The 23,636-nt window shown below is 40.2% G+C and overlaps 1 protein-coding gene and 1 long non-coding RNA gene across 9 annotated transcripts in view; one reads left to right on the top strand and one right to left on the bottom strand.

Moving 5' to 3' along the window:
- Positions 1–23,636, top strand: part of HSPB3 (heat shock protein family B (small) member 3) — a 105,247-nt gene that overhangs the window by 15,908 nt on the left and 65,703 nt on the right. For 7 of the 8 annotated variants that reach the window (XR_007410339.1, XR_007410342.1, XR_007410341.1 and 4 more), the window contains exons 6-7: positions 12,604–12,690; positions 16,578–16,796. The gene's annotated coding sequence lies outside the window, so the exon portion shown is untranslated. Of the gene's footprint in view, positions 1–12,603; positions 12,691–15,105; positions 15,239–16,577; positions 16,797–23,636 lie in introns of those variants that run through there. The other variant, XM_035715642.2, reaches the window with a different exon arrangement.
- LOC125754993 (uncharacterized) overlaps positions 1–23,636 on the bottom strand; it is a 63,198-nt gene that overhangs the window by 20,846 nt on the left and 18,716 nt on the right. Inside the window, exon 2 of the long non-coding RNA XR_007410343.1 lies at positions 6,842–6,947. This is a non-coding gene — a long non-coding RNA (uncharacterized LOC125754993). The remainder of the gene's footprint in view (positions 1–6,841; positions 6,948–23,636) is intronic.

The raw sequence follows: 23,636 nt of genomic DNA, 5'->3' as shown, positions 1-23,636 counted from the left end.
TGCATAAATGAAGAGACAACACGCTTTTCAGCCCAGGACAGGAAACTTCAGCTGTTGCCAAGACAACTGTAGGATTCTGGCTTCTAGACTGGCTGCCTGAGGAGCCTCTCAGAGTCCCAGCCTCCTTGGCTGTCACTCACTTTCAGACCTAATGCACAGGTCTTCGTCATGAATTCACAGTGACAAGATAGAATTATTCTACAAGCTTCTCCAAACAATGGGACCATCTCTGAATTAAAAAAAAAAAAAAAGCAGTGGGGCCTTGCAGGAACAAAATATATACATAATATACTTCAAACATAAATAATTGAATGATACTATAGTGGCAGATAAGTGCCATTACACATTTGTCAAAATTCATAGATTAATGTCCGACATCCAAGAGTAAGCCCTAATGTAACCTATGGGCTTTGGGTCATTATGACTTGTCAGTGAAGGTTCATTAGTTGTAACAAAGGCACCTCTTTGGTAGGGACACTGATGATGTCTATGTGGGTTGTAGGGGAAAGAGCAAGGCGTATACGGGAACTCTGTACTTTCTGCTCAATTTTGCTATGGACCCCAAACTGCTCTAAATCATAACATTATACATAAATAAACAAATAAATAAGTGGAATCATTGTGGGGTAGTGGAACAAATCTGAAGGGCTCAAAGCAAGGCTGTGCAGGAAGGCTGCACTAGTTGGAGCACCTTACAAGCAGAAACCCAGTGGGTATGAAAGACCCAAAGAATACTCTGTTGCCTATAAGAACATCGTGCTGCTCTCTGGGTGAGAAAATAATTTGGTTCAAGTAGCCTGGGAAACTAGTCTCCCTGGGATAAACCATGTTTCTTATTTATATTCGTGGCTGCAATGTAGAAACATGCTGAGATTTGTAAAGGTTACAAAGGAGAGAATATGGCCTTAAGAAAGGTGATGTTTTATATAATGGTCTAATTAATGCTGATATCTATCCATCTCAGGCCCCCTGCCTTGAGCCAGGAAACCTTACTCCCCCGTGTCTATCCAGGGCCCAGACACTAGGGACTATTGAGTAACCTCTTCAGGTGCGTCTGTACGTCTGCTGTTTGTTGCGGGACCCTTCCTGCTCTTTCCCAGTCCCTGGTAATAGTTTTTGTTGCAGCCACTATGATTGCCCTTGCGAAGAAGGTGCGGTGTGTAGTGGCAGGGAGTAGAGGAGATAGGTGTCAAAGTGAGGTTGAAGGGTCTCCCCACCCCCAAGAAAGCAATCTTGGAAATCTTGGGGTTAAGGTGGCACATGCTCACACCTTTCTTCCCACCCACATGGACCTTTTTCCCAGCCAGGTGGACCAGTCCAATCCAATGTCTGTGATCTTGATCTTGACAGGCCAAAAATATGACATTAGTATGAAGTATGTACATGTTGAAAATAGAAGAGTAATTAAGAGGCTGGGCTCTGGAGTCAGACTGGCTGGGGTAGAAGTTCACTTCTATCACTTAGAGCTAGGTGGCCCTGGGCAAATTCCTTAACTTCTCGTCCCTCAGGTTCTTCATCTGTAAAATGAGGATAATAATAGCACCTCATTGTGAGTTGTGAGAATTAAATGATGTCATCTATGTAAAACACTCAGAATAGTACCTCGCACACTACAATCATCCCAGTTGGCTTATGGTCATGCTACTGACTTTCTGGCTTCCTCCTATTTAGACCCAGGCATGGCTATCTCACTGCTTGATATAATGCATCTGGGAATGCGAAACTGAAGCCCCAAGACAAGGAACAATATATTCTGGTACAGTAGTATTTAGTTTTAATTTCATAAACAACTGAAAAAACAAACAATAAAATGTTGATACTTTTCTAGATTCTTGCAGTGACAAAAGAACAACCAACATAAATGGATTCAAATCCCTTTAGCACCAAAGCCACTTTATGAAATCTGTTTCATGGCGTGTTTACTATAAGAGGCGAAGAAATTTTAGGTGACAAAAATCTGTCTTATAATTTAAAAAAAGACTGTGATAGTGAGAAATCCTACTATAAAGGTTGGGAAAACCTACTTTAGTTCTTGTACTATGTCTTGTATAAGAACTTGTTTTTAATCCATGAAGAGGAGGAGATTGCCCTCTATCAACTTCCTTTATGCACTTTGTGGGCCAAGGTTGTGCCTAGACACACTTATGAGTTGGCTCCAAGCCTGATGGACCAGTCACTGGGAAAGTATAGTTCCCCCTTCCCTCTTCCTTCATGTGCTCACTTTACTAAACAAGGGGGAAAAAAAACCCCAAAAACTGTCCTCCTGGATCATTATCCATTGATTTTTTTTTTTTTTTTAAAGATTTTATTTATTTATTCATGATAGTCACAGAGAGAGAGAGAGAGGCAGAGACACAGGCAGAGGGAGAAGCAGGCTCCATGCACCGGGAGCCCGACGTGGGATTCGATCCCGGGTCTCCAGGATCGCGCCCTGGGCCAAAGGCAGGCGCCAAACCGCTGCGCCACCCAGGGATCCCTATCCATTGATTTTAATGGAAGTAGAGTGGGAGGTTATCTCTTGGATTTGAGTCACAACTCTACTTGCCCAAGAGGCTGTTGTTTTTATTGTAGTATTAGGTGCTTTACAGATATACATGCTAATGTTGAGTTGTACTTGTTTAATTTTTTTTATTATATTGATCATTCTGTGATAATAATTTAAAATGTTTCTGAAGTTACCAAATGACTAGAAAGACATCAAAATCATAGCAATGACCAAAAGAACTTCCTGTGATGGCAGAAATTTGTTTTTATACTGCTCAACACAGTGGCTACTAGCCACATGTGAGTTTTGAGCCCCTGAAAAGTGGCTTATGTAAGTGAGGAACTCAATTTTTAATTTTATTTAATTCTAATAAGTTTATCTTTAAAAAGTCACAAGTGGCCAAGCCTACCAATTGGACAGTTTAAGTTCAGAATATGATTAAAAGTGAGTTAACCTCTTAAAATCTCATTTTATTAATGTACTTTTAAAGGCTTGAACTAAGCCATTGGTTCTCAACACTGGCTGTACCATGATATCACTTCAGCAGCTTTGAAAAATACGAATGTTTGGTCTCCCTATCCAGTGCTATTTAGGGTGCAGCCTGGGCATTGAGGTTTTTGAAGCCACTCAGAAAATTCTGAAGTGTAGTCAAGATTGGGAACCAGCACTGAAGTACATTACCTTTAATTTCTCTTCCAGTTCTAGATTTAGCTGCAAAATATGCTGAATTTAGAATTCTATAAGGCAAATACAGCACTTTACTCTAGTGTTTTAGTAGAAAATTACCTATGGATATAAGCTTTTTGCAAAAGCTGTTCATCCTAAAACTTATCTAAAACTTAATTATTTGCAAACATTAACCCAGGCTGACCTGATTTACTCTCCTTTGGAGTTTTTCCTAATTGATACAGACCATGGGTTCAAGCTATAGACAAGAGGCTATGTGTATGTACTTGTTTGGGGATCTGACTGCAGCTTTGTGTCAGGGTTTGGCCATCTGCCTGTGAATCTGCAGGGGGTGACCTCACTGAGTTATCCAAGCTGCAAGTTCATGGAGATCTCAGTGGGAGGTCCTTGGGCAAATCACTTGGAGCACCATACAGCAACTGCTGAGTTTGTATCTTCCCTGGGATTAGAAAAACAAAGTTTTTGGCCAAGCCATTCTCTCCAAAGCTACCATGGACATGGCTCCAGAAAGTGTCAGGACAGTTGTTCCCAGGACTTTTAGGGCCTTAAACAGAGGTACAATTCTTCTAGCTACTAAATGCCTCAAACAGTGAGTGAAATAGGTGTGAGTATTCAGATTTTTAAAAACTCCTCATTGATTTTTTTTTTTTAAGATTTTATTTATTTATTCATGAAAGACACAGAGAGAGAGAGAGGCAGAGACATAGGCAGAGGCAGAAACAGGCTCCCTGCAGGGAGCCGGATGCGGGACTCAATCCCAAGACCCCGGGATCATGACCTGAGCCAAAGGCTCAACCACTGAGCCACCCAGGTGCCCTCTTTAGTTTTAAAAGGCAGTTTGACTCATAACTGGGATTTTTTTGAGGACCTTAACTAATTGATACTATATTTACATTGAAGAGTAAAGGACTACATGTAGTCAGAATATTATAGATCACTGAGAAAGGAAGGAGGGAGGATCACTTTACAGATTGCTTTATTTGCCATCATTTTAAAATAAAAGAATAGACAATGGACTAATGGAACAAAACAGAGCCTGACACCAGACTCCATGTATCTCTACGTATTTGATATGATGGACATGGAATTGCAGATCACTGAGGACAAGACCGTTTAATAAATCTCACTGGGAAAATATTATGTACACATAAATTTAAAATAAAACTAGATCCTCACCTTACACTAATAAATTCATCAATTCCAGGAAGATTAAAGATCTAAACGTGGAAAGTAAAACTTTTAGAAAAATTGTAGGATATATACATTATTCTCCACTCCTTAAATCATGAAGATAAGACAAAAATGCCAATGGAAAACACTGAAATTTGCCTGCACAAAATTCAAAACTTCTACATATTAAGATAGCAAAAAACAAAAGTAAAAGAAGAAAATGCAGACTGGGAGAATGGATTTGCCATACATAGTTGATAATATTGAAGGTTCTTTTAAAGCAAGGAGACCAAAAGAAAAATGGGCAAACAATCCAAACAAACTATTCAAATAAAAGGCATCATATTTTCCAATAAACATGCCTCTCCACTAATCAGGTAAATCCATTTTTTTTCAAGAATTTTTAAATTTTAAGTAGTTAAAAGCCCCAATGTGGGGCTTGAATTCATGACCGTGAGATCAAGAATCACATGATCTACTGACTGCACCAGGCAGGCACTCCAAGGTAAATCAATTTTTAAAAAAAGATTTTATTTATTTATTTGAGAGGGAGAGAGAGACAGGGAGAGAGCAGAAAGCATGAGGTGGGAGGAGAGAGGAGAAAGAGACTCCCTGATGAGGAAGGAGCCCAACTGGGGGCTGGACCCTGGCTGGGATCATGACCTGAGCCAAAGGCAGAGTCAACTGACTGAGCCACCCAGGTGCCCTGGTAAATCCAATTTTAAAGTACTATATCATTTCATACCCATAAAATTGGCAAAATATATTAAGACTGACAATATCAAGAGTTGATGAAGAAGTGGAACAACTGGAACCGTCAAATACTGCTACGAAATCAAATGGGCACACCCACTTTGGAAAGCAACTTGGCAACACCTAGAAAAGTCAGGTGTGCATATCCTATAGTCCAGCAATATAACTTGGAGCATGTACCCTACAGAAATTTTTGCACATGAGTGGAAGGAAATATTAAAGAAATAGACATTCAGTATTCTTTATAAAAGCAAGTAATTAAACAAAATTGCTATCAATCAGAGAAGTGATAAGCTGTGGTACAGCTCTGCAAATTAGTGAGTTAGCACTAATGGAGATGTCTCTAATAGGATTGAGTGAAAACTAGTTGCAGAAGGATACTCCCTATGCTATTTATATAAAGCTTCAAAAAATAAAATAATTTATTATTTTTACATGAAACTATCTACATATATATAATTAATTGTCCCACATACACAAATAGCTATATAAAACATTAATGGTTTCACTTATTTTATGGAACTAGGATGAGATTTGGGAGAAAAACACAAAGGGTTTTAAAAATATTTAAAATGTTTTATTTATCCAGCACAACAGTGGATTTGTAGATGTTCATTATACATAGTTTGGAAACCAAGAATGCTTCATTAAGAAATAAAAGGCAGGGACGACTGGGTGGCTCAGCGGTTTAGTGCCTGCCTTGAGCCCAGGGCGTGATCCTGGGGTCTGGGGATCGAGTCCCACGTCAGGCTCCCTGCATGGAGCCTGCTTCTCCCCCTGCCTGTGTCTCTGCCTCTCTCTGTGTTTCTCATGAATGAATAAATAAATAAATAAATAAATAAATAAATAAATAAATAAAACATTTTAAAAAAAGAAATAAAAGGCAGTAAGTTGATGATCTTCCAAAGAATGTTTATTTATTTATTTACTTATTTTAGAGAGAGAGAGTATGTGTGAGAAGAGGAAGAGGGAGAGAGAGACTCTCAATCAGACTCCTTGCTGAGCATAAAGCCAGACATGGGGCTTGATCCCAAGAGCCTGAGATCATGACCCTGAGCCAAAACTAAGAGTCAGATGCTTAACTGACCAACCAGGCACCCTCAAAGAATATTTAATGATAAGATTTTGGTGATAAGGAACAACAGCAACCAAGTTACAACTTGGGAACTCTCAGACTATGACTTATGGAACTCTCAGATATTCAACAAAATAACTGGTAGTTATTAAGCTTGTATGTGTAGTAGGTGTGTATCTGGGTCTGAAACATAGGTGTGCAGGAGATAATTCTTAATTTTAATAAAGATCAACATCTTTTCTATTTCAGGCTACCATTTGAGTCTTGTCATTGGTGACAAAGAGGAAGCTGTTTAGTTTAGGGGTGTAACCTATCCTGGAGATCCTTATCTGGTTTCACTGTACTGACTGGCCTTCTGTCACTGACTGTTGCAAAATGTATCCCTCCACTTGGGTAGTTCTTTATGCTCTTCCCCTGACATACTTTGGGAACAGAAATCCTTCTGTGAGAATGCCTGGCCTGGTCTTGACTGTGTGGGCATGGTGGAGTGGAAGCATTAATTGCTATTTCAAAATAGTACCCTATTTTATACTTATATTTTGTAAATGAGCTTACAGTCTAGAAAGTGAAGGGGATTAGAATATGTCACCCCAAACTATGCCACTCTGCCATAAGGATTATTTTGAGCTATAAATAACTAAGAAACAACAGACATCAGAAAAGCTCTCTACCTTCTCATTTCTGTCTGAAAGCAGGGCATACATTTTCCTTTGTGAAGCAGTTCTGTACCAGGACGAGAAGATGATTCTTGTCATTGGAGACAGCACCAACTTGAATCTGCATAAATAAACCTTACTGAAATAATCCTGGTCTCCTCTGTTAGTTTCTCCCATATATTTACCTTCCCCAAATTTACTACTCCTAGAAGTCCAAACCCCTTTTCCTTTGTCTTGTTACATCTCCACAGTTTGTTGTTCTTTGTTATAATGGTATATAAGCTCTCAGATCTAATTGCTTCTCGCAATTTTCACTTCTTTTCTATGTAGCTCCCCATGCCACATAAAAGTATTGACAGCAAATAAAATTTATATGTTTTTTTTTCCCTGTATAAGTCTTTTTTTCAATTTTATTAGCAGGGCCTCATGGATTGAACCTAAGAGGATAGAGGAAAAAAGATTTTCCTCCTCTACAAAAGGAAAATGACATATGGGGGTGGGGGAAAGGTAACTGCTTAGGTAAACATGGAAAAAGCTGAAGACTTACCTCATCAGTAATTTTTAGGAGCTCACTTATTTAAGAAAAAGTACATATATTGTGAGATAGCTAAAAAAAATTACATTTCAACTCCACATCTTGTCAGAAACATTGCTCTTACTAGGTGATAAGTGATAAGTCTAATAATCAGCTATTACATGTTGATTATTAATTAATAACAAATATTTTTGAAATAGATTTCTATAGACTGAATGCTGTGTGTCCCACCTCATCAATTTCACGTATTAAATCCTATAACCCAGTGTGATGGTATTAGGAGGTGGGATCCTTAGGAGGGTTCTACCTTCATGAATGGGATTAATGCCTTTATGAAAGAAGTTCCAGAAAGCATCCTTATCCTTTCTGTCATACAAGGTTACAGAGAGAAGATGGCCATCTATGAACCAGGAAACTGGCTCAGCAGATACTGAATCTGCCAGCCCCTTGATCTTGGATTTCCCAGACTCTAGAACTGTGAGAAATAAATTTGTTGTTGATAAGCCACTCAATCTTTGGTACTTTGCTATAACAGTGCAAACACTTTAAGACACGGATGTACTGGATTATTTTCAGATTGGGGTAAGGCTATTAAAATTGTGAAGTCCTCATTTAATTCAAGCAGGGTTAAGAGGTGGGTGTGGTTGTGTGGGCAGACTTCCAGGGAGATGATGGAGGCCTCAGGTCTAGAAAGTTTTCTTGGACTGTCATCCTCTGCCTTGCCAGGTCTCAGCTTGGCTGCTCCATGGGAAGTGGCCTTCTGGTTCTCTTTTTCCCTCTTCCCAGGCTTATCCTAAAGGTCAGAGCCAGGTCTATGTTAAGGAGTTTAGGATATTTTCAGGAGCCTGTTGGTACCTTATATTCTCTACCTACTTCCCAATGTCTATAACTCTTACAATTAAAGACATATTTTTTTAATTCAAAATTGGAGATATCTTTAAGATCTGTTGATGCGATAAAGTTGGCCAAAACTTCTTGCTCAGCCAGTGATCCTCAAAGGATGGTCTTCATAGCTGCAGCACCAGCAGGACCTGCAGATGTGTTAGCAATGCAAATTCTTAACCCCCATGTAGGCCTCCTTCCAAATTAGAAACTCTGAAGGCAGGCCTAGCCTGCCGAAATCTGAGAACCACTGTGCTAAACTGAACAAACAAATGACTAAGAATGGAGCTTTCCACACCTCTGAGTTACAACTTAATTGGAAATGAAGTTGAGAGAACAGCCCTAGGCCCTGGAGGAGCAGGTGTAGAAAGCACAGACGCTGCATCAGTCGGTGGTCAATGGGAACCAGACCTGAAGGTTCGTCCTGTTCTTGGCTGCCCAGTGGACCAGTATAGAAGCCAACACTAACATTTGGCAACTTGTTAAGTGCTTAATTGCCTTGTTGACTGACTGGCTAAGCACTGATGACCTACTATGTGTGAGGCATGAGGGACAGCAATGGATAAGCTTTGATCCCTGCCCATACACAGCTTGGAGTCTAGTGGGAAAAGCAAATAAGTAATCCAATAGTTGCCGTCTTTGTGACTCCTGTGACAGCGTGGTAGATGCTATGGAACCTGATGAAGGATGTCTATCCCAGACTTGGGGTGTTGGGAAAGGTCTTGAGACTTAAAGCATGAATAGAATTATGTCAGGTGAAAGGAGTGGGGCCTAGGGTACAACATTCACTGAGTTTTCTTTCTTAATAAAGGAGCTCTGTCTCCAGATGATTTATCGATCTCTACCATCCCACACAGGACATGAAAAAATGCCCAAGATGTTTCCTAACTTGTTGAAAGTGAAATATAATATGTATAATAAATAAGACAACTTCTGATTTATTTGGGCCCTTGAGGCCCTCGGTTTGGCCAGATAACACTTCGCTAGGTTACTCACACTACAAATTTAGGTTTGAAGTTATATAGGAAATTATACCCATCAAAATTGGAAAATGTGATACAAAATATTACAGGATCTTCTTGCATGGAACTTACAAATCATTATTGCTTATTTAATCAGTGTTTCAAGAAATAAATGGTAATATCCTTAATTTATCAAAGGAGATTTTTGTTGAGTGCCTCTTTTTGATGTTCACTGAGCATCTACTAGATGGCAATAAAGGGAAATGAAAGAAGTCGGTAAATAGTATTATCAATAAGGAATAAGGCCCAGTGTACTCTTCTAGTTCACTCCACATATCTTCTTTCAAGATAATTTACTCGTAAGAGTGGTTCCTTCAGTGTACATCCTTCAAGGCAGTACCCTCAGCATCAGAACATTCTCATCTAGATCTGTGGGTATCAAATCTATCAGAACCAATACCCATTTCTATTATAAATACTTTGATTATCCCCCAATGCATTTATAATGTAACTTTCTTTGTATCTATCTTTTCATTTCCATTAGTATGTTATATCATGTTGATTTTTATAATTGCATGTAGGGATATTTTCTCAATAAATGTCAGAATGTGCAGTAGGGCTCAACTGCACTAGAAGACATAACGAAATTGTCTGTAAGAATATTTTTGTAGAATCACCTTGAATAGTAGATACAAATGCGGATTGATGGTTATGTTACTTTTTCAAATTATGACCAACTTAGTAAAATTCAAACAAGATTTATGTGGTAGTTGCATTCCTGGGAATTTTATAAATATTAAAACCATATACAAATTTTCTCTCTCTCTCCCTTTCCTTATTTCTTGTAAAAGAAAACATAAGTCCTTTGCCTAGATAATTATAAACAGGTTTTTAAGCAACATGAATGTTCTTGGCACATTAAAGTTCCTGTGGATTTATTTTCTGTTGTGTGAGACCATCTCTTTCACTACAGGCAAGCTAGCATCCCTGGACCATGGCCCATAATCCTCATAATCAAAGACTCCCCTCAATTTCCAAAATGCCTTCCAGGAGACAATATAAACTTTGTTCTCCACTTGCCTTGAGAACCATTATTCTAGAATCTACGACCTAGTTGAATTTTATTTACTCCTTTCTCAAACTAGGTTTACAACTAGCTGCCAAAATAGAAAACATCTGAAACTCAACACAAATGTCTTTGCTAACCTTGCCTCTATCTTTCTTCTAGGGATAATTTACCTTTTGTTGGAATAAATGACTCATCTAAGGCACGAAACTAGGATTCTGAAATGTAGTAGCAATTTTGGTGATAGGAATTTTGCCAGCAGATCCTTCCAAGTTGCCTCTTGCCATTTGGTATACCTACAGAGCAGGACATATGAGGGCCAGAAGGTGGTGTTTTGCACCTTTAAACAAAAGTAGTGGTGTGAACCTGACCATCTGGACAGCAGCAAGAATTCCAAAAGGTTACTGGCTTTTAGGAGGATGACATGAGCCTCAAGCAAAGTCACCTGGGCTAGCTCTGGAAAAGCAAACCTGTAAACTGTGGTTTACTCATGCTAGGATAATTCAAGGTGATAGTTCTAAGGGATTGTTTACAGATGTGTGGACAGGGTGAAGGAAACCAAATGGATAGTGTAGGACTCTGAGAGCTATTATTGCCCCTAGGCCTTGAAGAGACAAAGGAGGGAAGAATTCCTAAAAGCTGGAAGACAAAGTTTCCTTTGAGCAGCAGCTGCTTGGGAGGACCCATGCTTTTTGTGAAAGAATGCCATCAGTTGAGGTGACCCTACAGGAAGGGAGTTGGGAAAATTGTCTTCCTCCTCTGCTTTGCTGCTGGGGAGGCTGAACCCAATGGGAAACCTGAGGGCCAGGGTGCCTGCTGTAGTTCATAAAGTCCCATTTCCTGGACAGTGAGAGGGTGAAGGGTGGGCCTGGAGGGCAAACAGCTAGAAAGTTGTTGAGCTGAGTGTTTTCTAACTTCTTTGATGGAACATTTAGAATGCTAGTACATTATAAATTGATAGTCTTATTCTTTCTTAAGTATAAACATATTAATCTGCCTCCAAGTCACATGTACATGGATAGGAGACCAAGATGAATATATAATACCTAATGTACAATTAAGGTTGACAAGTGAAAATAGAGAAAATTGTGCTTGTGACCACAGGTCAAGAAGATGAAGGTGGAGTTAGTGGAAAGCAACTGCAGGAAATTACTGTTTAGTTTCAGGCTACACGCTGGGTCCTACCAATATTCAGTCCTTAGTATTTGATGGCAATCTTGTGTAGAGGAAAGACCACAGGCTTTGGACTCAGATCTGGCTTTGAAAGACTAGGATGGCTTTGAAAGTCTAGGATGATGTAAACTTAGCCAAACAACTTCACTTCTGAGCCTTAGTCTCTTTGTCTAATGTAGGGAAAGGGTTAATGAAATCTATCTTACCCTGTTATAAAGACTAATAAAACTTCTGAGCCTGGCTGGCTCAGTCAGAAGAACAAGTGATTCTTGATCTCAGAGTCATGAGATTGAGCCATGTTGGGGGTAGAGTTTACTTAAATTTTTTTTTTAATAAGATACATATAAAGCACCATAGGTACTTGGCCAGTGTTAGGGTAGTGGTTCTCAAAGTGTGCTCTCAGGTTAGCTGCATCAGCTCTATGTAAGAAACTTGTAAAGAGAAAAGCCAACTTTCCAGGGATGGAGCCCAGCAATCTACATGCTCAAGTTTGAGAACGATTGTGTTAGACCTTCCTGAGCAGATGAAGAAGAGGCAACACAGATTCTGATAGGTGTGTTGCATAAGTGACACCTGTGACTGCTCTCTGAGCTACCCAAAGAAACCAATGGTGGGTGCCCCCACCTCTTGTCCTCTTGTCTGTGTGGAAGAACAACAGTTAGACAAACCTTGCTGTCCCACTCCCGTCTTTGATTGAGAGCACTTCTCCCTAGACTTTTGTTTGGCTGTTTATGTGGGAAGCTGATCTGGGAAAGGCAAGATGTTGTCCTGTTCTTTCCATGATTGGGTGGGTTGGTCTAATTCTGAGGTCAAATATTAAACCTCATTATGGCCATATAGTTAGGCCACCTCCTTCATTTAGCTTCTATCAATAATAAAGTTAATATTTTGATCTTTGTTTAATTCTTGCATAGCAGCTACTTTTCAATTGGTTCTGGGAAGGGTAAATAAAGGAGTGTTTTTTCAAAACATACCCCATGATAGTTAGCCTCCAAAATACTCCCCCAGTGATATAAACTTCAAGAATTCACACCCTCCCACATAGTTCCAGAGTTGGTGTATCCAATACAATATGTCAGATGTGATGGTATGTTGCTTCCAAGATTAGGTTGTAAGAGACTCTGTGACTTCCATCTCTTTTTTTCTCTTTCTCTCATAGATCATTCACTCTGAGACTGCTGATTACACATGCCAGCTGCCATGTAATCAGCAGTCCAATTGAGAAGCCTGCATGAAAAACACCCAGGTGAGTGAGACTGTAAGTGAGTCCATCAGTCCCACTCGAGTCTCCAGGAGACAGCCTCCTGGCTGACACTTTGACTACAACCTCATAAAAGACCCTGAACCAAAATAACTCAATGAAGCTGCTTCTGGATTATGAGACGGTCATATTTGTTGCTTTAAGCTGCTAAATTTGGGGAGTAATTTGTTACATGGCAATAGATAACTAGTATACATTGTAATACCTGGAAGCCGGTGCTACTTGCAATTGAAAAGTGGCTTTGGAACTGGGCAGGGGATGGTAGCTGGGAGGATTTTAAAGAGTGCCTTAATGATACTAGTCTGCAACAGACTGTTAGTTGAATTTTGACTTTGAGCAGGTTGCTGGTTGGGGTTTAAAAGAAAGTGAGGAAAATCTTATTGAAAAAGGAGGACAGAGCACCTGGGTGGTGCAGTTGGTTGACTGTCCAACTCTTGGTTTCAGCTCCTGTCACGAGCTCAGGGTCCTGGAATCTGGTCCTGCTCTGGGCTCTGCTGTCAACTTTAGAGTTCTCTCTCTCTTTCTCTCTCTCTCCCTTTACCCCTCCCTTTGCTTGCATGTGATCTCTCTCTCAAATAGATAAATACATCTTTAAAAAAAAAATAAAGTTGGGGATCCCTGGGTGGCTTAGCGGTTTAGCGCCTGCCTTTGGCCCAGGGCGCAATCCTGGAGTCCCGGGATCGAGTCCCGCGTCAGGCTCCTGGCATGGAGCCTGCTTCTCCCTCCTCCTGTGTCTCTTCCTCTCTCTCTCTCTATGTCTATCATAAATAAATAAATAAATAAATAAATAAATAAATAAACAAACAAATAAATCTTTAAAAAAATTAATTAAAAAAAAGAAAGTAAAAGGACAGAGAACCCCCCCCTTTTTTTTGTAGGGGCTGTGAGTTTAGCCACATTGTTATCTTTAGTAATGTGGAGGATAGAAAATATACCTAAAGAACTGGGTGATAAGAAGATTTCCAGCCAGAGTGTTAAAAGTGCCACTGGTTTCTTCTAGCTCTTTATAACAACATGCAAAAAGAGAGCTATACACTTTAGGAAGAAATGGTAAGCCAAAGGAGCCACCTTTACTTATTAGCTGTAAAAATGTCAAACTCTACCTATCACAAACAATGCTAAAATTAAGAAATGTCTTTAGAGCAAAAGTTAAATCTAGGACACCATCAGGGAAATATGGTCTAAAGATGAAGCTGAGAAAATGAGTGAAAATATCAGTGAGGGTGACAAAACATGAGAGACACCTAACTCTGGGAAATGAACAGGGGGTAGTGGAAAGGGAGGTGGGTGGGGGGTTGGAGTGACTGGGTGATGGGCACTGAGGGGGGCACTTGGCAGGATGAGCACTGGGTGTTATGCTAAATGTTGGCAAATTGAACTCCAATAAAAAAAAGAAAAAGAGTTGGACATTAAACTTACTGAGCAACCCAAGCACCCTGCTATTGAGTGTTAAAGGAACTTTTTAAAAAAAGTACAGTCATAACTCTAATACAAATATAAAACATGTATCAAAAATAAATAAATAAATAAGGGCGGCCCCAGTGGCGCAGCGGCTTAGCGCCGCCTGCATCCTGGGGTGTGATCCTAGAGACCTGGTATCGAGTCCCACGTCGGGCTCCCTGCATGGAGCCTGCTTCTCCCTCTGCCTGTGTCTCTGCCCCTCTCTCTGTGTCTCTATGAATAAATAAAATCTTTAATAAAATAAAATAAAATAAAGATGAAGCTGAGGGTGTGACTTTAAAATCCCTTGCTGTGATCCCAGAAAGATCAAAAGTGGTGCTCTGGTGTACCAATTTAGTCACATGAAAGGTCCTCTAAAGTTGTAAAAGGTATAGCTCACAGATCCTCTCAAGCAAACAACTGGGCATCTGGGAAGCTTAATAGCATTGCTCCTCAGCAGAGTCCCTAGGTGGAGAAGAGGTTATCTTTTGCCTAATAGAATGGATCTGATAAAATTTGTAATAGATTCACAAAATTTTTAAAAAGAATTCTATCAGTAGAAACATTGCCAATTAGAACTCAAAGGGACAGAAGAAGTACAAAATGAAAAGAAGGCTTTGTACCTCTCCCCTCAACCCCCATCACACACATTTTACTATAGGTTTGGAAAATTATTCACCTGTTCACAGGTACTAATTTTTAGGAAAAAGGAAGGATGACTCAGGAGATGTAGCCTTGGAGAATAACTCCTGGGTAGGAATAGCGCTGAGTCCTGAGGAACTTTCAACATTTGCCTGGCTGGATTTCAGAACAGCAATGAGGACTCCTGTGTGCCTCCCATTTCCTCCCTTTTGGAAGAGTACATAGTATCTGTGCTGTTTGCCCTACATCTTTTCTACCATCCTACATTGGCTGTGTGGGCGGCAGCTCACTTATCTCTTTAGTTTGCTGGTTTTTAGATTAAGAGGTACCATACTAAAAGGAACTGTATCCAAGGAGCCTCCTGTGAACCTGGACCTGACTTAAATGATCTGAGTCTGGATTTTGAACTGATGCTGTAATGGAAAGAGGACTTTAGAAGTCTTGGGATGGGGTGAGTATACTTTATAAGTGGTGAGGGAAAATGAATCAGGGGGGCCCAGAGGGCAAACTGTGGCAGCAGTCTCCAAGGCCTTCTCCTGCTGGTATCCTGGTATAGCTCTATAGAATCTCCTTCCATACCGCCAGGATTCACCTGCAACATACTACTACTTCCAAGATTAGGTTATAAAAGACACTGCGGCTTCTCTCTTTCCCTCTCTCTTTTATAACTCACCCTAAAGGAAGCCAGCCAGTGTGTAGTGAACATTACCCCTATAATTAACACCCCAAGTGATGAGGAACTGAAGCCTGTCAACAACCACATGAATAAGCTTGGAAGCAGAATCTCCAGCTCCAGTCAAGCCTTCAGAAGTCTTTAGCCCAGGCTGACAGCTTGACTGTGATCTCATGAGTCAGAACCGTCTAACTAAGCCACTCCTGGATTCCTAACCCTAGAAACTGTGTACGATAATAAATGTTAAGTTCTTAAATTTGAGAGTAATTTAAAATGCAACAATAGATTTTAATATGCACCTCTAATGCTCATTGTACTTATACTATGGACCATAAGATCTCACAGAAGAGCAACTTCTAAATTTGTGTGGATAGTTTATATTTTTAGAACAAGTCTTTCATGCATGAAGGAGCAAAGAAGGCTCTTCCTTTTCCTTTAGTATAATCCTTTTGATAGGAGTGAAAACTTGTGAATCTGGCATAAGTCCTAATAGATATTATTCACACTTCTCTTTTATTTTAGACAATTCTAAATGGATGAGATCAACCTAAGAATTTTCTTGGATCTAATTTAGAATCAATACCAGTTGAGTTTTCATGCAACTTTTAAATTGGGCTGGCCTTAATTTTAGCAATATGAATAGACTTGGAATTCATCCAGAACTCTAAGCAATAAGCTTACTCAATTTCCTTCAGCTTCTTGGAAGAAGACCTTAGTAAGTTGGTGGAAATTCCATTCTTTTAAGGTTTAGTTTTTGTGGAGGTATCTTTAAGACACACAAATGGACTCCAGAGACAGTCAAGATAGGAGAATATCACTCATAACTTCTATTTATCTATGTTTTATCTATTTTTCTAGGTTCTTAAGTGAATTTTGATACTGCATTTGGCTTCTTACTCTTATAGAGAGTGGTGAGGAATGCAGTGAATTTTTAAATGGCCTAGGTCTAACATTTGCATTCTCCTTCCACAAAGCTTAAACACAGCAATCAAAATCCACCTTCACCTCATGAGTGATGTTCACTCTCAAGTTCCTATACATTTCACCTTCTTCTACTCAGAACTAGTTTGACCAATTAATTGGACATCTGCTTTTCTTCTCCCTTTTTGGAAAATAGGCTGCTCCTGTGTTTTCAAGCCCTCCTTTCTGGAACATGTGAAAGCTTGTTCACAGACTCCTTACAAGCAAGACGCTCTCTCTGAGGATCCAAGTCTGGAAGCACTTTATGAGCAACAATTGGAGATCTGTCTGTTCTGTTAGTGCATTCCATGGGAGTGTTATACTGTCTGGAAAGAAAAGCTCTGTGCAGACCACTTTTACGTGGACACCACGAATGGTACGAAATGTCATTTCACTTATTAACATTAAATGCCGAACAGAGTGAGGGAAAAAACCTCACTTAGGTTTGATTAGAAATGTAAATGACTTTAAAGATCTCTTAGTTGGTCAAAACTTTTTCTCCTTCATAGTTCATACATTTTCATGGATGAAAATGGCCAAGGGCCAAACTTCTACAAGAAAACTGTGAATCTTTTCAGGATATAATCCTGCAAATTCTTTCCTCTTAGCAATTTCCAAATATAGAATACAGCTTTGCTAACTATAGTCATCCTGCTGGACCTCACATCCCCAGGACTTACTGATCTCATAACAGGACATTTGTACCTTTGACCTCCTTCACTCATTCCTCCTACTCCCTACCATCTCCTTGCAACTCTTTCCTGAGTATTTTTGTATTTTTTAAAAATATTAAAATATAGGGCAGCCCGGGTGGCTCAGCGGTTTAGCGCCGCCTTCAGCCCAGGGCCTGATCCTAGAGACCTGGGATCGAGTCCCACGTCAGGCTCCCTGCATGGAGACTGCTTCTCTCTCTGCCTGTGTCTCTGCCTCTTTCTCTCTGTGTGTGTCTCTCATGAATAAATAAATAAAATCTTTTAAAAATATTAAAATATCGGCAATATAGGACAATAAAGTCAATATGTGACGCCCCCAGGCATGAGTAAGTCCTTTGCCATTTCTTAATATTTTAGCCTCATTACTGCCTTTATTTTCTTTTTCCTATTTTCTTCATCCTATATTCTTTTTCTCCTTTCTTTTCCAGTCTAGACCACCCCTCTGAAAAGGACCCTCAGTGAGATCAGGCACTGGGTGTGGTCTGGGGGATGCCCCGGGTCAGAAGGGGCTGAACAGGAAGACAGCTTAGTTCTTAGGCACCCAGTGGGGACAGATAAGGTGACAGAACAAGCCCTGGGTCTTGTTCCCAGCAACTTGCTCTTGCATCTTAGGACAGATGCCATGAGGGGAGATCCAGGCCTCTACTATCAGTTTGGCACTATGTTTTAATTTTTTAATTTATTCAAATATTTTATTTATTTATTCATGAGAGACACAGAGGCAGAGACATAGGCAGAAGGAGAAGCAGGCTCCCTGTGGAGAGCCCGATGTGGGACTCGATCCCAGGACTCCAGGACCATGACCTGAGCCAAAGGCAGACGCTTAACCACTGAACTACTCAGGTCCCCCCAGCACTGTGTTTTTAAACTCCCTTCAAGTCTGACAAAATATATAGGAAAAAGCCATACTGGAGGATGCCTGGGTGGCTCAGCTATTGAGTGTCTGCCTTCAGCTCAGGACATGACCCCCCCAGGGTCTGGGGATAGAGTCCCGTATCGGGCTCCCTATAGGGAGCCTGCTTCTTCCTCTGCCTATGCCTCTGCCTCTCTCTCTGTGTCTCTCATGCATAAATAAATAAAATCTTTAAAGAAAAGAAAAGAAAAAGCCATATTGGGTAGAGATGAAAGGGCTCTTAAAGTTTCTGGCTGGGTTCCCTTTATACCTGTTTCCTCCGACAGAAGAATTTGCTGTGCAAGCCCCCTTGGGGTTGCTCTTGACCAAGCTTTTGCAACCAGAAGCAATGAGGAGGGCACAGGGGTGATGGGACAGATATCAAGGCCCTGGCCACTGGACTCTGAAGTTGGAGTTCCTCTGGGGAGAAATATCAGGCCCTGGCTTATCACAGACTGCCAATAGGATGCCTGGAAAAGACACTGGTTGGGCCCCCAGCATGGCTTCTCAACATGCCAGATACTAACCCAAGTTAACCATCGTCAGAAGCTTGAACTTAGCTCAGTTTGTCTGTAACAGTCAAGACAATGGGTCAGGGTGTGGCTCCATCTGGGGTTTGAGCTGCAGACCAGAGGAAGGAACAATGAAAGACTGCCTGTGTTTCTGTGGTTTGGCTCAACTGGAGAAGAGACTGTGGGATAATCGCTGCGTGCCCATGTCAGAATCTCTGCAGTTAGCCTGGTTACTTCTGAAGCTGCCTGGCTGAGTGGTGGTAGGTAGACAATCAAAGCTGGTCTTTGGACAATAATAGCCACTATTTATTCTCTGACTCTCATGTGCTCGACAACATTAGGTGCTTTATACACATAATCTTAACAGTCTATAGAGTCAGGTGGTATTCCCATTTGTGGAATAAAAAGTTGGGCAGTCCAGGGAAATTTTGTGGTTTGTTCAACATCAGGTTTCTACTAAGTGGTCAACATTTCAACTCTGGTATACAGTTATTTTTGCAACAATTTTATAAGCATCCCTAAAAAATCCTTGCAGTTGGCAAAATAGTGAACCAAAAATAATAGGGCTTTTGGGAGAAATGGGGTCAGTGCTAGAAAACTTTATTATTAGAAACTAAAACCTCTTACAGCCTTACATCCTGGGGCTGAGACTTCTTCCCAGCCATGCTTGACCTCAGGGCATTCACTGCCAGTAGACAATGTTTGCATCAGCACTGGGAATCTGATCCAGGGTTCGAATACAGAGGGGTGCATCCCCTCCATCTTCATCTGCACCTGCTGCTCTACTGAGAAAACTTAGTGGCTGGTTTAGTGGCTTCAAGGACCACCATGTCATTGAAGGTCCTTATGTGTAGACTTATCGCTTATTTTCCTAAAGTCTTCATATATTTCTAAGACCTTCTTCCTAAATGTAAGAAAGCTTACCCTGACCTCAAAAATCATGTATTTAGCAACATAATTTCTGAATCACAGTTTTCACTTCCCCAAATTCCTACACTCATGAGGTACATCCTATCAAGGAAACAAGTGCTGTTTTGGATCAGAAAATTCCATTTTAAAGTCCATGCAAGGGATCCCTGGGTGGCGCAGCGGTTTGGTGCCTGCCTTTGGCCCAGGGCGTGATCCTGGAGACCCGGGATCGAATCCCACGTCGGGCTCCGGGTGCATGGAGCCTGCTTCTCCCTCTGCCTGTGTCTCTGCCTCTCTCTCTCTCTCTGTGTGACTATCATAAAAAAAAAAAAAATAAATTAAAAAAAAAATAAAGTCCATGCAAAATTTTCCCCTGTTCTAGAGAGGCTTCGTTGGACTTGAGGGAAGTTTATACTGGCTGGGGCATTTCTAACTGATAGGGACTGTTTTTTCTACTCATATAATCATGACATCATAATAAAATCATTCCTTTTTTTTTTTTTTAAGATTTTATGTATTTGAGAGAGAGAAAGATTTTATGTATTTGAGAGATTTTATGTATTTGAGCATGGAAGAAAGCACTATTGGGGGTGGGTGGGTTGCAGAGGAAGAAGCAGACTCCCTGCAGTGCAAGGAACCTGACCTGGGTCTCAATCCCAGGACCCTGAGATCATGACCTGAGCTGAAGGCAGACACTTAACTGACTGAGCCACCCAGGCACCTAACAGTGGCTTCTTTATTTCACCTAATATCCAGCCCATATTAAAATTTTTTGATAGTCTCAAATGCTATTTATAGTTGGTTTGTTCATATTGATCCAGACAAGGCCTAGTTACTGCATTTGTTTGTTACATCTACTACATCTTTTGTTCTATACCCTCTTGCTCCCTTTAAATAAAATTCATTTGTTGGAGAAACAAGTCCTTTCTATTATGGAGAATTCTACATTTTGAATTTGGTGGATCGCTTTTTCACAATATTTGGGTAGTTCTCTATTCTCCATTTTTATTAGCTGTAAACTGGTTGTTAGATCTGGAAGCATAATTAAGTCTTGGGTTCCATTTTATTGGTAAAATTATTTGAAAAATGGGTCTTTATAGTTCCTGTTGCCTTGTATCTTGAAGTGCAATGCTGAGGCCTAATCTCAGTGATGCTAAGCTAGATTAGTATATTAGGAGATGGCAACTGGATCCCTCCATTATAAAGTCCCCAGGAACTTAGCACTTAATGATTGATCAGCCATTGATCATTTCTTATATCCACTGCTTCCCTGAGATTAAAAAATGGTGATTTTCTAGGTCTGTTATTCCTTCTGTATTAATTAGCTGAAACTCTTTTTGTGAAGAACTTGACCAGATCAACTTTTGGATAAGCTGAAATATAGCTGGTTCACGAAAGATGGAGTCTTGATTCTTTTCTTTTTTTTTTTGTATTAATTTTGAGTGTAAAGTGTCGGTACCCTAGCAGACTCAGATGGTTACCAGTCTTTCCCTGCGAGTCATCATAAATTACTGAATTTTTATATATTGATGTTTTAAGCACTGATGTCATTCCTTTTTGCTCAAATTGTCCCAACTTTGCCAGCAGACGTCTTTTTGGCTTAGTTGCTGTGTACTGTTGACGTGACCTCTTTAGAATCTGATTGTTTCCTTGCTTTCTGGCACAAAAACATGTCTGACTCATTTTGTAAATGTCCTGATGTGGACCTGAAATCAACTATTTCTCAAAAGGAATGGCTTTTAGTAGAAAATAGTACTTAAAGATCACAATTTGGTCATTGAGGAGAATTTTGCTCTTGAACAAGAGCTGGATACAATCAGACATAGTTTTTTTTTTTTAAGATTTTATTTATTAATTTACGAGAGACAGAGAGAGAGAGAGAGAGAGGCAGAGACACAGGCAGAGGGAGAAGCAGGCTCCATGCAGGGAGCCTGACTCGATTCCAGGTCCCTGGGATCATGCCCTGAGCTGAAGGCGACGCTAAACCACTGAGCCACCCGGGCTGCCCAGGTTTTCTAATTATGCACTAACATTTATAAAACTTCATATTGCAATTTCTTCAAGAGAAAATATCATTATTGCAATTTTAAACATAGTTGTTTGACTCTATTTGCCTTATGAAAAAATATTCTGCTCTTTGATAACATGAGTCATACGAATACAATTTGGTGTAGCCAAATTGATAGAGAAGTGTACTGCTAGCAAGTACTAGGGAACTACCTATGAAGGTAGTTTGAAATACTGCCCTAAGTATTTCAAAATGTCCAATTATGATGCTATGGACTAAGAAGTTATGCTTCAAAATTCAGGTTTGTTTTTGAATATTAACACATTTAGAAGAGTAAGGCTTTTAAAAAATATTATTTATTTGAGAGAGAGAGAGAGCATGCATTAGCACACAGGCAGGAGGAGCAGCAGACAGAGGGAGAAGGAGAAGCAGGCTCCCCACAGAGGAGAAAGCCCAGTGCAAGGGGGGCTCTCGATCCCAGGACGCTGGGATCATGACCTGAGCTGAAGGCAGATGTCTAAGCACTTAATCAGGTGCCCCTAAAACACACATTTGCTCAGTTTTTGGTGGGAACATTGATATAGTTTCCATTTTATAGATTATTGTAGTTTAAGAATATTTTGTTTTTGTCCTTGGTTGAGAAATCTGTTCATTTTATTTGTGGCAGTCATTTGCAATTCTTCAAATTAGCACATGAAAAAAAACCCAGCTCCAACTTTATTAGTAACCAAATGTTATGCAAATTAAAACAAGAGCATTTTTGTTACAACAAATTAACAAAGACTTTAAAATTTGTATTCTGTTTCAGGGAGGTTTAATTGACAATCTCACTTTTTAGGCCTACTCTGCCATCATGACTCCAAGATTTGGTTCTTTTCTCCTTGGGATGTCTTCTATCTCCTTCCCCAAGTATCAGAGTTCCTGCTCCCTGACACACCCCCAAGCCCGCTCTTCTCACTTGCCAGACTTGATGAAACAACAAATACATTCTGCACAGAATTCAGGGTTCCACTAATTCTTTCTGTAAAGGGATAGATAGTATTTTTGCCTTTGTATGCTAGGCAATAAAATAATCAAGATATTATGAAGTTACTTACATCATCATTTGAAATGTAATCATTAAACTATAAAAAAGAATTTCTAGTTTGTAGGACTCTACAAAAACAGGTAACAGTCTAACAGTCCAGACTTGGCCCAAAGGCCACACTTTGCCAACTCCTGGCTAGATCCTCCTGTAAGGAAGAACATACTGCCCAGCTGTGGGGAGTATTCTCTAATGGCCTTGGGCAGTTAGTTTCATTACCATCCACCTCACACCTGAGTCCAGCTTGTGCTATTCTTGGGCAGCTCCCAGCCAATGACTGAGCAAGGTCTAGACTCCCACTGGCAGCCAGCAAGGGAAAAGGACCTAGCTGCAAAGAACTGAGGTCTGCCAACAACCTGAATGAGTTAGGAAGTGGATCCTTCTTGAGGGCCTGCAGATTAAGAGCCCAGCTGCCACCTTGAAGGGGACCTTATTGAGATCCTGAGCAAGAACCAGCTGAACTCACCCAGACTTCTGAATTACAGAACTATGCGATAATAATTGGGTGCTATTTTAAGCCATAAAGTTTGTGGTAATTTTGTTATCCAACAATAGAAAATGAATACACTGGGAATTTTTGTTTGCAGGGGACAGCCCATGAGACACAGAGCAGATGGGGAAGAGAGAATGGATCTGAAAGCAAAGAAGCCAGTGACCAAACCATATCACAATTTTTTGAATACCTCCTTTAGTTTAAGGCTTTGGCACATATGGATTATTGTTTTCTCAATAACTATAAAGATTTCACTAACTATTGAATGTGGCTTTATTTATGATGACAATAGGAATGTTAGAAATTTCAGTTGATTATTGTTAGTCTTATTGAAGAAGGACTTTATTAATTGATGATGGCCACATAAGCCCTTTTCTCCCCCCAGACTGGTTCTCTCCATTTGCTTTGACGTTTGTAATTGAGGAAAGGCTACTAAGAGGTGTGGCTGCACAGAAGAGTCCAAGGCCATGCAGATGGATAGCATTGAGTATTCCCTACAGGAAGCTTAGTAATCAGCTGGTGTTACCCACAGCAAATACCTATAACATCACAGGAGTGACTGAGACCACCAGAAATGCATTTAAGTATAACAAAAGGCCAGCCCT

This window comes from Canis lupus, chromosome 4 (assembly GCF_003254725.2).
Source record: "Canis lupus dingo isolate Sandy chromosome 4, ASM325472v2, whole genome shotgun sequence".
Classification (NCBI taxonomy): domain Eukaryota; kingdom Metazoa; phylum Chordata; class Mammalia; order Carnivora; family Canidae; genus Canis; species Canis lupus.
Note: the sequence above shows the minus strand (reverse complement) of the source record. Positions and strands in the feature narration are given on the sequence as shown.